General features: G+C 34.8%; 1 long non-coding RNA gene across 1 annotated transcript; it reads left to right on the forward strand.

The window, feature by feature from the left end:
* Positions 1–2,314: 2,314 nt before the first annotated feature.
* Positions 2,315–3,675, forward strand: LOC136235423 (uncharacterized). Its single transcript, XR_010691793.1, has 3 exons — positions 2,315–2,441; positions 3,400–3,461; positions 3,551–3,675. It is a non-coding gene; the product is annotated as an uncharacterized lncRNA (long non-coding RNA).
* Positions 3,676–16,528: the final 12,853 nt, after the last annotated feature.

Consider the following 16,528-nt stretch of genomic DNA (forward strand, 5'->3'; position numbering starts at 1 on the left):
GAATGACCTGGCACCAATTATTAGGAAAACCGGCAGTCCGAATAGTGTCCATAAGGAAACCCCAATCTAAACGGTCATAAGCCTTCTCCAAGTCCAATTTGAGCGCTATGAACCCTTTTTTCCCAGTTCGAATCCTCATGGAGTGGACCATCTCTTGAGCAATCACAATATTATCCACCATTTGACGCCCAGGAACAAAGCTCCCCTGGAGAGGACTAATCAGATTAGGGAGGAGATCCCGGATCCTATTAGCAATCACTTTGGTAATAGTCTTATAAATGACATTACAAAGACTTATCGGTCGCATCTGAGCAAAGGAATTAGGCCTGTGGATTTTCGGAATGAGCACAATTAAAGTTTCGTTAACTCGGCTAACGTCTTCAACCCCTGCAAAAACATTCAAAATGAACTTACAGACACCACTTTTAACCGCGCCCCAGTGCTTCTTATAAAAGATGGCGGGCAGCCCATCCACCCCCGGAGCCTTCGTACCCCCCATACTGAAGATGGCATTCTGAATATTCAACTCGGTAACCGGCGCAAAGGCTTTCACAAAATCAACCATAGGAATGCTAGGAAACGAGGAGAGCGTCCTAAGTGGACCTCGCGAGACTCCTTCGTCAGCAAAGAGATTGGAGTAAAACTGAATGGCGCATTGTCGAATGGCTCCTTCTTCAACACACCACTCCCCATCCGGCTTTTTAATAGCTTCAATCCGATTGTGACTTCTACGAATAATAGTGGATAAGTGGAAGAATCTCGTATTCCTGTCACCTTCAGCTATCCATTGCTTTCTAGATTTTTGAAACCAGAGAAGTTCCTCTTGGGTAAGAACTTCAAGGAGATCCTTCTGGATGGAATCATGCTCGAGGGATAATTGATTATTCGGCCTATTTTGCATGCGAAATTGAATATTCTCAAGCCTTTGCAGTAACGAACGTTTCCTAACATGGATGTTCCTAAAAATCCGCTTATTCCAGACACAAATCTCCTCTCTGAAATTCGACACGGCTTCAACCGGGTCTAATATTGGCTTCCAGTGGGCTTCAACCTCCTTCTTGAAGCCCGGATGTGTTTCCCAAGCCACTAAATATCGAAACGGGCGGTCCGCGCGAATGGAGTTCGTGCCCAGCATTCTCAAGACAATAGGACAGTGGTCGGACTGACGGAAAGGAAGATTTAGAACCGAAGCTTTCTGGAAATGGAGCTTCGCTTGAGCATTACAATAAAATTTATCCAAGCAAACAAAGACATTATTCCTCTTCCACGTATACCGAAGGCCTGAGCTTCCCAAATCAAATACCCCACAAGCATCCATATAACGACGGTGATTGAGGCAACGATTGACATAGTGACTACCACCCCCTTTCTAATCAGAAAGTTCGGAAATATCATTAAAGTCCCCCATCATGAACCAAGGCCCAGAAACCGTATTGCTAATGTTCTGAAGCTCATTCCACAGGATTTGACGCGAAGAGGCAGCCGGAGAGGCATACACTACAGTAAACTCACATAACACAGCCCCATTTTGACGTAGCGTGCAATGAATAAATTGTTTATGAATAATTTTGGTAACCACCTCAACCATATTGTTTATGAATAATTTTGGTAACCACCTCAACCATATTGGATTGCCAAATGGACTTAAACAAACCTTATATTAGCTTAATTTTTAATAATATGAAAGTTTGAGGGTTTAATCTTAAAAAATTATAAATATGGATTCAATTTTTATAATTATAAAAGTCGAAACGCTTATTTAGCCAAAATAAATGATTAAAAAAGTAAAATAAATGTGAAGATATGCACCAATAAAATAAAATAAATAAATGTGAAGACTTGTAAAATTCGAAACCAAGTCTGTCGATATTTGATTATAGACTTGTAACCAAAAAAACAAATTAAATGCAAAGTCAAAAGTCAAGTGATTCAACCATAGGAAGAAGACTTGTGACCAAACAAAATTAAATGCAAAGTCAACTTATTCAACCATAGGAATAATCTGATGAAGTAATTTACAAAAATACCCTTAGATACGTTGTTATGACCATTGAATTTCTTCCAACAGCTATTTCAAAGTCACACTATAAATATCTCTTTTATGTTTTCTGAATTCCACAACTCCAATTCCTAATCCTTCTCTCTCTCTCTCTCTCTCTCTCTCTCTCTTGTCTGTTTGCCATCACACAACTCTAATTCTCAAATTCTCCTCTCTCTCTCTCTCTCTCTCTCTCTCTCTCTCTCATTTCGTCCACCTACCATAATGGAGGAGTCTCAGTTCGTGGACTCATGTTTGTGGACCATCAATGCTGAAGAAGATGATGACTGTTATGAAAACTTTGAATTTTATGAAAACTTTCACGCACCCAAGTTCATGGATCTCAACGTACCAGATCTTTACCAACATGGAGATGATCGTTCCTGGTTCTGTTTGAGATTTGGTATGAAAACATTCAAATGCCTCTTTATTATCAACCATATTGGATTATTCACGAACATTTAAAATCGGACATGTCAAAGAATCAAAAAGAAAAAATAAAAGATAAGAGGATCGAGAGTTATATTTTTATAAGTACTATAGTAATAATAATATTTTCTAATATCAAATCATAAAATCATATGATATTTTGAAATACCAAATTAATAAATTTAATACGACAAAAATAAAATTTTATTAAATTCAGTAAATATCAAAATACTAATAATAATAAGATATATATTTTTAAATATGTATTTTATTATTTTAACTTAAATTATATAGTTTGTTAGATTTTTAAATTTTATTTGTATGTATTTAAAGTTTAAAAACGAATTAACATTTATTAATATTGAGAATATAAAATAATATTTAAGATATTTATCTAAATATAAAACAAACAAAAAAAATACTAATAATATATTTTAGTTATTTGATTTAATATATATATATATATATATATATATATATATATATAAAAATGGTAGATTAAGACACAGTTATCATTTTCATTATCATACATCGTTTAATAATATAATACCCTTTTTAAGAGAGAAAAAGAGGTTGTTTAGAGTGAAAAAACTCTAAAAATATGGTTTTTTTTATCTTAAATATGTTTCTAAACTATTTTAATTTTGGTACTTCTCAATTTGAAGTCGCTGTCATTTTGACTTATTAACACTAAAAAAGATCATTAAGTTGGTAAAATGAAAAGTTTGGAAGTCATGCTATTTAGTTTTGAAATTTAGGATCATAATAAAAGTAAAGGTAAAATTGAAGGGTCATAGGTATAATTTACCTGCATTAAAGCAGAAAATTCGGCCGCTGATGCCAAATCCAGCAGAAAGTATACACCCTGTCGTGACCCCGTCTCTTCAAATTTTATTATTTTGAGTTCCTGAAACATGATTCTGTTTTTCCAGGATGTGACTTGAAACATGAAGAAGAAGAAGAAAAAGACTCGGAAACAATCCACAAACTCCTGGTTAGTTATAAGCATATAATCTTCAAGTTCTAGCTTTCTATAACATGTGTCATATTTAGAATTGGGAAATAAGATATTGAATCCTGCAGGTTATGGCTGCAAGAAGTCTCCCAAAACCACATTGGAGAAAAAATCCAACCCCAAAAGCTAAAGCTGAGCAGGCTTTTCTTATAGCCAATGCTCAATCCCTGAAGCTGAAGAAACCAAAGCCGACAATTCCAAAGCCATTTTGGCTAAGAACTCATGTATGTTTTTTCAAATTTTATATACAAAAACTTGTATTTCTCTTCAATGGAATCTAAGAATGTAGTATAACTCTTCTTTTATAGGAAAAAGCAATTCTCAAGGAAACAACTATGGAAAAGAAACTGCACCCGGCCTGACCTAGTGGGAAACAAACAATTCTAAAAGAAACTGCTTCTAATGCTCAATCCCTGAAGCTGAAGAAACTAAAGCCGACAAATCCAAAGCCCTTTCGGCTAAGAACAGATGTATGTTTTTACAACTTCTATAGCAAATAGACCACTATATATGTACAAAAACTTGTATTCTTTTTCAATGAAAGCTAAGAATGTATAACTTTTATAGGAAAGAGAAATTCTCAAGGAAACAAAAGCAGCAATAAAAGCCAGAGAAAATGGCGGTGCTTCTCCCTTGGCAACAAAACCTTTTGTTTGCCCTGCTGCTTCAAGAAGGTCTAACACCATTCCTAAAGAGCCAAAGAGACTGGTTTAAGTTGGGTTCAACTGCTATTTGCTCTTCTGTTCCACCCAACCATTCCCCGGAGGTTTTTCTACTTTCTCTTTTCCCTCTTTCATTGCAGTTCAATTAGTTAATTAAATTGTTTCCCCCAACAATTTTAATGATTTACTAAACTTGAATTAAGTTTGAAGTTTGATATTTGGGGTTTTTGTTTTTTGATTTAGGCAATTTATAATTTTGTGTTGAATTTTGTTGCTTTGGATTTTGTCTAATTATGTCTAATATAATTTTGGTGTTGATTGCATGTTCCAACATTGATATACTAGGTTCTAGTTGATTTTGGTAGTGGAAGTAATGTTCCAATCATGGCAGGAAACTGTTTTCTGGTAATTGGAAATATGAAGGTGACATGCTTGATTATAGGTACATAAATAACAAAATGAAGCAACAATTAAGAATGAACACAAATATATTAGGTACCAAAATTTCATTATTGAGGACTTTATGTGATACCATAGTTTAAGTACTGCTTTGTCTTGGTTAACAAATCCATAATCTAGATTTTTTCCTGTTATACGACTAATATTTTGGGGCATATCCATAAGCTTATCCGGTGTTCTCAGTAGTCAATGTAGGTCTGAATGGTGTTCACGCAGGTTATGTAGGAGATGAGAAGGCAACTGCTGAAACCTTGGATTTAGAAGGTTAGTTAAAGAATGGGGATATTTGTTCTTTTGATTCTACGAATACAAGCATAACAGGTGATTTAATCACTCTAATTATTCTGTTCTCTTATAATCTTTAGATGTTAAGAAGATTGTATACAATTCCACTCCTTTGTAATATATTTGCTTGTAGGTACCTCCACCTGAACTAGAACACTTATTTCACTCCAATCCTGAAATTGAGGATGTTGCTGTTGTTCTGTAAGTGGCTGGCTTTTTCATCTGATGCACATGCTGAAATAATCATAATCATTATGAGAAGATTTGGTTTGTTGTTGACCAAATCGTTTCCTGAAATTAAAAACTCTTTCATGAGAATATTTAGACTTTTAATGATAATTTTTCTTCTCATTAAAAGCCTCTTTATATCCCTGCTTATAATTTATTATTCCATCTTAACCTTGAAATACGTACAACATCTATTTCTTCTGGCCTTTCATCTTTTCTGTTCTTTCATCTTCCTCTAACGTCTATTTCACTCTCTTCACCTATATTGCTTTTCCTTTCTGTTCTTTCATTTCCATTGCTTCTCCTTCTTCTTACAGTCACTGTTGGAGGAAACGATAATCCAGGTAACAAAATTTATGAGTTTTTAATGATTCTTTTTGATTGGTATGTGATTCAATTTTATTCAGTTTTTTTTTGTTCTTTGATTTAATGATATTATTCATAATGTTCTCCAAATAATAATAATGGAGTTGGAGTTTTTTTTTGCACAAATTATAAAATAATTCATGTTGTTCATGATACATTTAGCTTCAGTTGAAAATGAAATAAACACCAGAAACTCCATTCTTGAAGATGTCTATTTCACAATTCATGTTGTTCTTTGATTTCATGATATTATTCATGAACAGTTAGCTTCAGTTGAAAATGAAATAAACACCAGAAGCTTCAGTTGGATATGAAATAAACACCAGAAAATAAAATAATTCATGAACAATTTCGTCCCTTTTTGAACATGAAATAAACACCAGATATGTGTTTGTATTTCATATCATGAATTATTTCATATTCAACTGTTGTATTTCATTCATCAACATAAATAAACACCAAATATGTGTTTGAACATTTTTAAATTTACAGATAGCTAATGATTATTTGAACATTTTTCAACTTACATTTTTCAACCTGTGCCATTAGTTGAACATTTATTTGCATAATTTGTTTATTTTATTTGCAGAATTTGTTTATTTTCAACGTGTGCCATTAGTTGAACATTTATTTTGAGCATAGATGGGTGATCAAATTATTGATATGGTAACTCTTGAAGAGAGAGCAACACATGAATGTCGCCGTGCTATTGTAGAATGTATTATTCATATGACTCGTTGATATGTTAAAAGAAAACGTGCACATAGCTATAAACTGGAACATACTATTCGACTAGAAAGTGAAAAGGTTCGACAAGAACTAATGAATTTTATCGGAACTAGTGAGAGTGTATGAGATATCATTCGAATGGGTCCTTCTACTTTTGATGAATTTTTTACTACATTGATGAAATATGGTGGCTTGCGTCCAACGCAACGAGCATCGATTGAAGAGCAAGTGGCTAAATTTTTATGGATAATTGGCCACAATGTCAAGAATCGAGAGTGTAATTTTTTTTTCGTAGATCCGGAGAAACAGTTAGTCGCCATTTTCACAATGTTTTGAGAGCTGTGATAGAGTTAGAAGAGAGATATGTGATTCAACCTAATGGATCTGAAGTACCTTCAAAAATAATGAACAACAAAAGGTTTTATCCATTCTTCAAGGTAAATGTCAGTAGTTAGCAATAATTTCCTTCATTAATCATTTTTATTGAGTTTTATAAATTTTTTAACTAAACTATAACGATACTAGGATTGTATTGGAGCAATCGATGGTACACATATTCGTGTAAAAGTTTCAACAATGGATGCTCCTAAATATCGCGGTAGAAAGGATTGGCCTACAACCAATGTTCTATGTGCATGTGATTTTGATTTAAAGTTCACATATGTGTTAGCCGGTTAGGAAGGAACAACTTCTGATTCTAGAATTATAAAAAATGCTTTAAGTCGACAAGGTTTACTTAGAATCACAAGGTAATGAAACTATTTTTATAATATATTTATTAATTTAGTAAATTCTTTATCTAAACTTACATACACTAAGTTTTCAATTCTTTTTATATAGGTAAATATTATTTAGTGGATGCCGGATTCATGTTAAAAAAAGAGTTAATTACACCTTATAAAGGTGAGCGTTATCATTTGAAAGAATACTCAACGAACTCTCCAAAGAATGTGCGAGAGCTCTTCAACCATAGACATGCTTCTCTTCGTAATGCAATAGAGAGAACTTTTGGCATTTTGAAGAAAGGATTTCCTATCATTGCTAGTGGAAATGAACCTCATTATAATATTCACACTCTCAAAGAAATTATTTTAGCTTGTTGTATAGTGCATAATTATTTAATGGGTAGAAGAATTGCTGCTGATAAATGATGAGTTGAAATTTACATTTATCACACCTGCTTAGAAATGATGATGTGCTTCTCTAAATTATTGGTTCCCCAATTCAATTTATGTTACTATAAGTCTGATGTCCACTATATTAATGCAAAGAGTCAGCCATAATAGTTGAGCATCCAATGTTATTTTCCAGCTATGAGATGAGTTTATGATACTTATTTTCCATGCATCGGTAGCAGCTTTTGCAGAATAATTGATAGATAGATCTGCTACAATGAAATTGATTTGATAAGCTGCTCAACTTTGTTCAATGGGTTGTGCAAATAGTGATCTCTTATTGCATGGGCAGCGGCTTAATAAGCAATTAAATCTGTAAAATTGCACGGGCAGCAGCTTTCAGATCCTGATTTGGAAGCATCTAATTGTGAATCCAAAAATATACATAATTTGGATCATTGTGATCTTTTATCTGCTGTAAAATTGCACGGGCAGCAACTTTCGGATCCTGAAATATTATTTGAGGATAAAATTGTCTATTTAGAATAAATTCTAACTTTCATTCCCCTTCCTATTTAAACTCACAAACGAAGTTAAACCTGTAACTTTCATTTACATCCTGTAAACTCCCAAATAAGGTTAATCTTTAACTTCCCTTTCCTTCTCTTCCCTTTCCATTACCTCCTTTAACTCTCACCTCCATTCACCTCCAAACTCCCAAACAAAGGCTTACTTTCGTGATGCACTACGATGTGAGAAGACGAAGGGTTCATTCGGCAGTTAATCAAAGATCAGAAGCTGTTGTGTTCCGCGGGGCGAGATCGTAAGCTGTTGTGTTCGGCGCTAGCGATGTTGCTGAAGAGACGGTGTGAAGAGGAACCACAGAGTGAAGAGGAACGATTGCAACTGCTTTTGTTCTTATGTTTTAGGTTTTCTTAAAAATATAGAAAATATAGTATAATGGTATAATATTTCAAAAAAAAAGTATAATATAACTTATTTTGTATTTTTTTTTTGTATAGTATAGTATAATGGTAATAGTATAATTGTATAACTAGTTTTTAGCCCGTGCGATGCATGAATTTATAATAGCATATAAATATTAAAAAAAATTATAAAGGTACTATTTAAATTAAATTTTTTATTTTATTTTTGCATATACTTTAAATAATATACTTTATAATAATATAATTAAAACTAAGATATTATATATTATATTATATTTTTTATCAGTAAAAAATAGAGAAAGTGACACCTCAACTCTATTGTTATTGTTTTATATTATATATATTATATATATATATATATATATATATACAGAAAATTAAAGAGATTTGACGGATTATTCTAAGTCCTATAGAACTCTTAGATATAATACGAATAAAAATAATTTTTTATAGATAAATATAATAATGTAATTAAAATTAATATATTATGAATTATATTATATTTTTTATCAGTAAAAAAGGAGAAAGTGACACATCAGCTCCATCATTACCATTTTATATTAGATATAAAAAATTATAAAGGTGTTATTTAAATTATTTTTTTATTTTTGCATATACTTTAAATAATATTTTTTATAATAATATAATTAAAATTAATATATTATATTATATTTTTTATCAGTAAAAAAGAGAGGAAGTAACACCTCGGTTCCATCGGTGCTGTTTTATATTATATATAGATAGATATAAATAAATATGCAGAAAATTAGAGAGATTTTAGGGATTATTCTAAATTCTATAGAACTCTTACATATAATACGAATAAAAATAATATTTTTTATGGAAAATATAATAATATAATTAAAATTAATATATTATGTATTATATTATATTTTTATCAGTAAAAAAGTAGGAAGTGACACCTCAGCTCCATCATTACTGTTTTATATAGATATATATAGATTTATTTAATTGGTTATCTATTGATAAGAATGCGCATTTTATTCTATTTTTTATTTTGTTAAAATTATATTAAGTTTTAAATATGTTGAGTTGGATTTATTTCTAAATTTCATTTGTTAGATTTTCGATAAATAATCGCTCAATTCTTTTACTTTTTAATATTGGTTATTTATAAGGTATAACAAGTTCAATTTAATGAGAATTAATTCAAAAGTCTTGCTTTTACCTTATTCAAAATTATCAGTTTCAGAAAGTCTTTCCTATTGAAGTGGTTTTAGTCTTCTCGGGTGAGAATGAGTCTTTCTAGGGTTTCTCTTTGCCATTCATTGACGCCGGCGATCCTGTGTACCAGCGATAAAGCTAAACCTATCCATCAAACGGAGATTGAAGTGTAACAATGGAAAGAAACAAAGGATTACTTGACGCCTATGCGAAGCTGCGACTAGAGGAAGATGGCGAGGACAGTATTGTTATTCCGATAGAAGAAGTTCCAGTCCTCAATTCGTAGCCTTCTCTTTTCATCGTCGGACAGTTCCTGATAGCCAAATCTATCCACCTGGATAGCACGAAGTGTACGCTAGCATCTATATAGAAGCCGATGAAGGGAGTCACGATCATGGAGACCGATCGGGAAGGACGCTATTTATTTCAATTCTATCATGAGCTAGATGTGGTTCGAGTGCTGAACTACAGGTCGTGGACATTCAACCAGAATGTCTTAATTATTAAAAGGCTGGATTTGATGGAACAAACGATGCAGGTGGAGCTATCTAGGCTGATCATCTGTGTTCAGATTGCGGACCTACCTATGGGATTCCAAACAGAGAATATATGCAAGATACTAGGAGATTACTTAGGCTCATTCATGGAATCAGATGAGAGGAATTTTACAGGGCTCAGACGTAGTTACTTGCGCATCAAGGTAGCTATGGACGTCCGAGTACCCTTAAAAATGGGTCAGAAGATGAAGCGGAGTGGAGGAGATTGGGTTTGGTCAGTTTTCATTACGAGAGGCTGCCCAGTTTTTGCTTCTACTATGGCATTATAGGTCACTCGGACAATTTTGTGCTAAATTCTTCGATAATCCTGCAACACCAATAGAAAGACAGTATGAAAGTTTCCTAAGAGCAGCAATACGTCGAAAGGGTAGCCTCGCGGGGAGGGAGTGGTTATGCGAAACATGCGGGGAAGGAAGTAACAGTAATACTGAGGGCAATAACATCCAGGAATCGAGGGGACATCCGCCTAGTGGAGAGACGAGCATAAGCACAGGAAAAGTAGGATCAATCATAAGATCCTTTGGTCCCCATATACCTGGAATCTCAATACAGTCAAATATCAGTAACATCACTCAGGGTGTTACACACGATCCAAAGAGACCAAGAAGGGAGGAGAGAGAAATAGACGTGGATGAGTCAGATAGTTCAAAAAACGAAGAAGCGGCAGGACCTGGAATGCAAGCCCGCCGACACCAATGAGTCTGCTTAGCTGGAACTATCATCGTCTAGGCAACTCATGTACAATTTAGGTTCTTTTGGACCAAATCCGGGTCCATAAGCCCATGGTAATGTTTTTGATGGAGACAATGATCAATGAAGCGAGAGTCCAAGCTATCAGTAGGAAGCTGGGCTTTGGGAAATCTTTTTGTGCTGGATAGTGTTGGCCATGGAGGAGGGCTTGCCCTTCGCTGGAAAGAAAATATTGAGGTGGAGATTATTTCATCATCACTAAATTTTATCAACACAATTATCACTCTTCCAAATTTAACGCCCTTTCGAGTTATAGGCTTTTATGGCTACCCGGAGAGAAATAGAAGGCGAGCATCCTGGGACTTGTTATGATCCCTCAAGGAACATGATGGCTTAGCCTAGTGCTTAATTGGTGACTTTAATAATTTGATGCGTTCTAGTGAAAAGAGAGGAGGACGGCCGCATCCGAATGGTTTAATGGAAGGCTTTAAAAGAGCCATTGAAGATAATGAATTACACGAGGTGGTAATGGAGGGATATCAGTTCACATGGGAGGCAAAGGGAGGGTCAGAAAGATGGGTGGAGGAAAAGCTCGACAGAGCGTTCGTCAATGAGCGATGGAACGAATTTTTTGCGGATTCTAGGCTTAAAAACTTAATTACAGTTGCCTCAGACCACACGACACTACTGCTAGAGCTGTTGGTCTGGATCCGTTGACCATCGGGAAGCGTTTTCGCTTAGAGAATGCGTGGATTAAGGAGGAACAGTGTGAAGCGATTGTAACAGCAGCATGGAGAGCAGAAGTAGATCAGTCAATAAGCGTTAAAATAACAAGCTGTCGGGCTGCTTTAGAAGGGTGGAGTTCGAATCTTGAAACTAATTTCAAGCGATCACTAGACAGCTTACGAGTCCAATTACAGCGATACAAGGACAAAAGAGACAGATTTGGGGTTGATCAGTATAATAAGACATCTCAGGCATATTCTAAAACATTGCGACAGTAAGAGGAATTTTGGAAATAAAGGGTGAAGCTGTTTTGGCTCGGGGATGGCGATTCCAACATAAAATACTTTTATGCTTATGCTTCGGAAAGGAAACGCCACAATGGGTTCAGTGAATTACAGAATGAGGCAAGGGACAGATGCACGTGGGGCTCAGGGCTAGAGGAGTTACTGACCGATTATTTTAGGAATATTTTCACCAGTGCAGGTATCGTGGATGCACCTGTTTTAGAGTGTGTTCAAGTCAAACTATCATACCAAAACAAAGCCGTCTTAGCTCGGCCGTTCACAACTAGCAACGTGAAGAGAGCTTGCTTTGACATGCATCCGGATAAAAGTCCGGGTCTAGATGGTTTCAACCCTGAATTTTTTCAGAGATTCTAGGAGATTGTGGGTTTAGATATAAGTATAAGATGCTTATTGTATCTCAGTCAGTTTCAACTCCCTCAACACCTGAACGACACTCTGATTATTCTCATCCCGAAGTAGCAGAACGTAAAATTGGTCTCAGAATTGCACGTTATAGGGCTATGCAATGTTCTTCTTAAAATTCTGACAAAGATGTTGGCCAATCGGATCAAACAGGTTCTCAATGATGTAATTTCAAACAACTAAAGTGTGTTTCTATCGGGTAGACTGATCTCTGACAACATCCTAGTAGCATATGAAATCATACACAAGCTAAAAGGGTTAAGACATGGGCAGAAAGGCACAGCAGCATTAAAACTTGATATGAGTAAAGCATACGACCGTGTAGAATAGGGATTCATAGAACACATGCTCTAGAAGTTAGAATTCCCAACCAACTGGATAAGGTGGATCATGATGTGTGTAACGATAGTGTCATACAAAATCTCCCAAGATGGAAGAGAATTGGGACCCATCATTCCGCAGCGGGGTCTCCGGCAGGGAGATTCTCTCTCTCCTTTTTTGTTTCTTATATATGCAGAGGGTCTGTCAGCGATCCTATCAGCTAGAGAAAGGGAAGGTAAGATCCACGAAATCCAAGTAGCTAGACAAGCTCCTCGGATATCACATCTATTTTTCGCAGATGATAGCCTGCTATTTTTTAGAGCCAACAGAGTCAAAGCCTAATGTATTCAACAATGCCTCTTAGATTATGCAAAAGTCTCGGGTCAGTGTATCAATTTCCAGAAATCATCCATCTTCTTCAGCTCTAATTCTAATCCTGCATCAAGAGCAGATGTAATTGATGAGCTCCGAGTGGCAGAGGTTGAGTCCCTGGATTCGTATTTGGGTGCACCAATTGATATTGGAAGAAGTAAGCTGAGAGTATTCAGACCCTTAAAAGACATAATATGGAATAGGATCAATAACTGGAAAGAGAAGTTCTTGTCACGCGTGGGCAATGAGGTGCTGATAAAGTCGGTCTTGCAATCTATACCAACATATATGATGAGCCTGTTCTTATTGCCTAAAGAATTCTATGAAGATGTCAACAAATTGCTCAATCAATTTTGGTGGAAGTCTGCAGGCTCAAACGTGTCTGGTATTCACTGGAATAGATGGGAGAACATGAGCATACTGAAGGTTAAAGATGGGATGGGGTTTCGGGATATTCACTTGTTCAATATAACGTTACTAGCTAAACAATGATGGAGATTATTGCAGAATCCGGCATCATTGGTGGCAAGAATTATGAAGACACGCTACTACCCTCATACCGACTTCCTCCAAGCCCCTCTGGGCCATAATCCGTCGTATATATAGAGAAGCATTCTTGCCAGCCGAGACCTTCTGCGTTCAGGCCTTCGATGGAAAATTGGAGCCGGATTGACGACAAAAATTTGGAGCTGTCTATGGCTCCCTGATAATGTAAATCCATAAATCAGTAGTTTACAGTCGAACGAAGAACCAATAGAGCTGGTGGGGGATTTGATGGACCAAACAGCCTGCTGGTGTCGACAACAGGTACATAGAGTGTTCAATGCAAAAGATAGTAGACTTATTTTGTCAATTCCATACGGCAGGCCAGGGATTCACGACTCGTGGTTATGGCAACATAAACCGAATGGAGTGTATTAAGTGAAAATCGGATACTTACTGGCGGCTAATTCATCAGGAGATGAGCCAGTGACGACAAATGAAGATGTCTGGAAGAGAATATGGAAGTCAAACGTGGCTCCAAAGGTAAAGAACTTTCTCTAGCGAGTACTCTCTCACTGTCTGTTGTCTCTGTCCAATCTCAATTTAAGACACAGCTCACTGGTTAATCGATATGTAACGACACGGGAGAGGACGAAAGCCATATATTCCTGTCATGCTTTTTAGCGAAGCAAGTTTGGGGGAGGTTCTTTCCGGACAATAGAATGGAGGGGGTCTGCGATTTTTTCAATTGGTATATACAACTGCTGGAATTAAATCCACCAACGATTGGAATTATCTCAGTTATCCTATGGCAACTGTGGAAGAATCGGAATCGTAAGGTTTGGGAGAAGAAATTCAGCATCACTGAATCAGTATTGTCAGCAGCACAGATCGAATTGCAAAATTGGAAGTCAGTTTCAAGGTCGGAAGCACAGCAGCAGACGACACCAACAATAGAGAGAGCGAAATGGAAAAAGCCGCTGTAAGGTTCCCTCATTTGCAATGTAGATGCGGGTATGAACAAGGAGGAGGCGTTTAGTAGCGTTGGCATGTTGATTCGGGACTACACGGGCAGCTGCTTATACGAAAGGTGGGATTTTCGGACTTAATCAATCCGACGATTATTGAAGCAGTGGTTGTTAAAGAGGCCTTGAGTTGGATTAAGTCTCTGAACCTGTCTAACGTGGAAATTCAATCGGATTGCTATGAAGTTGTGCAGGCTATTCAACATCAAAACTTTAATCTCTCATATTTATCAGATGTTGTAAAAGATTGTTGTTTATTATTACGAGATTTGAACGTTGTTTCGATCTCCTTTATTAGAAGATCAGTGAACCTAGTAGCTCATTCCTTAGCGAAGATCAGTGAACCTAGTAGCTCATTCCTTAGCGAAGGCTGTTAGTTCTAGCTCTGATTTTGGTGAGTGGGCATGTCCACCACCAATTATTTCCGATGTTATCTTTTCTGATTTATATTAATTCATTCATTCTTAAAAAAAAAAAGTTCAATTTCAACTTTATTACTAACTTTTTTATTTTTTTTTTTAAATTAGATCGAGTTCTAAAATCTTTTATGTAGCTATAGTTTTTTAAAATATATTAAACTAATTAAAAATTTTAAAAAAATTAATTTGAAAAGAAACACTTTTTTGATAGTAAATTTGAAAAATGCATTATTTTTTTTGAATCATTGAAAAATGCATTATTATTGAATAAAAAAAATACATTATTACAATAACATGTTGTAAACACATTTGCATAAATCTTTTCACGTTTTGTAAACATATATTTAACATTATAATTTTTCATTGATTAAGAATTCTTCTTAATTGTTTCTTATAATTGGACTTAATTTTTTTTTCTATGAGTTATAAATTATTATATATATTATTTTACTTAGCTAAGTAAAATTAAAATTTATGTATTAAAGAGCAACTAATATATCATAATAGTATTGAAATTAGTATATGGGCAATAGGTTAGATCTAATTGACAATTTTAAAAGGTTAGAGATTAATTATCTTTCAAGGTCTACTAATAATTTTAGAAGGTTAGAAGACTTATGATTTTTTTTATTCCGGAAGACAATTGATTTTTTAAAGTATAAGATAGAGACAAAATTTGATTTTAAGCCTACAATCAAGTTAATTTAATATATTATAATATTTAAGGAAAATAAATAAAATAAAAAATTAATTTAGAAAACACTTTTGTAAAATTTTAATATTACAAATAAAATTTTAATATTTATATATTTAAAGATAAATCCGTGCATCGTACGGGTCAAAAACTAGTAATTTAACTCTCACAAATCTTCATCTGCGCAGGTTTGGGTGAGATTCTACAATTTGCCTTGGGAGTTTTGGGACAAACGGATTATGGCTAGCATCGCCTGTGTCGCGGGGGTGCCGCTGAGGTTTGATCGCAACACTGTTGAAGGGGAGTTGGGGCATTATGCTCGGGTTCTCATTGATGTTGATCTGACCAAGGAATTATAGTATAAGATTCGTGTGGATATTGAATCTTCTATGCAGTGGGTGAATTTGGAGTATGAAAATTTGCCTGACATTTGCTCCATTTGTAAATCAATCGGACATTCGACTTTCAATTGCAGACGCAACCCTGCTAGGGAAGGCCCTTTGTGAAGGATTTGAAGCGGAAGCATGTTGGTATTTATGAGACGAATTTCAAAAAATTTTCCTAAACAAACAATCAGTGTGATCCAATCACTCTGATAAACAGTCAAACATCCGATGTCTGACATCAAATCCTTAACCAAGATCATTAAGCTCTTCAATAATCAAATTGATATTTATACTACGAGATTGGAAAAATACCTCTTGTAGATTCCAATCGGGTATTAAAGCTTCTCTAGCGGTGAAGCCTCTAATCAATCCACTAAGTCGATTAGATCAAACTTCGAAGAAATTGATTAATCTTGCTCAACGATTGTTGAACACCGAAAATCAACCAAAAATATATATCAAGTTTTCACATATATATATATATCCATCATCTTTTTTAAGTTGACATATATATAGATGTATGTCAACATATCAATCCTTTTTTGGATTGATATGAATTGTGTGCTGTAGGACACACTACGTGTCCTACTTCATGCAATGATACATATTTTTATTTTTTTTATAAATAATAATATAATAATAATAAATATTAAATATAATAATAATAAAAATAAATATTATTATTATATA

Source organism: Euphorbia lathyris, chromosome 7 (assembly GCF_963576675.1).
Source record: "Euphorbia lathyris chromosome 7, ddEupLath1.1, whole genome shotgun sequence".
NCBI classification, from domain to species: Eukaryota; Viridiplantae; Streptophyta; class Magnoliopsida; order Malpighiales; family Euphorbiaceae; genus Euphorbia; species Euphorbia lathyris.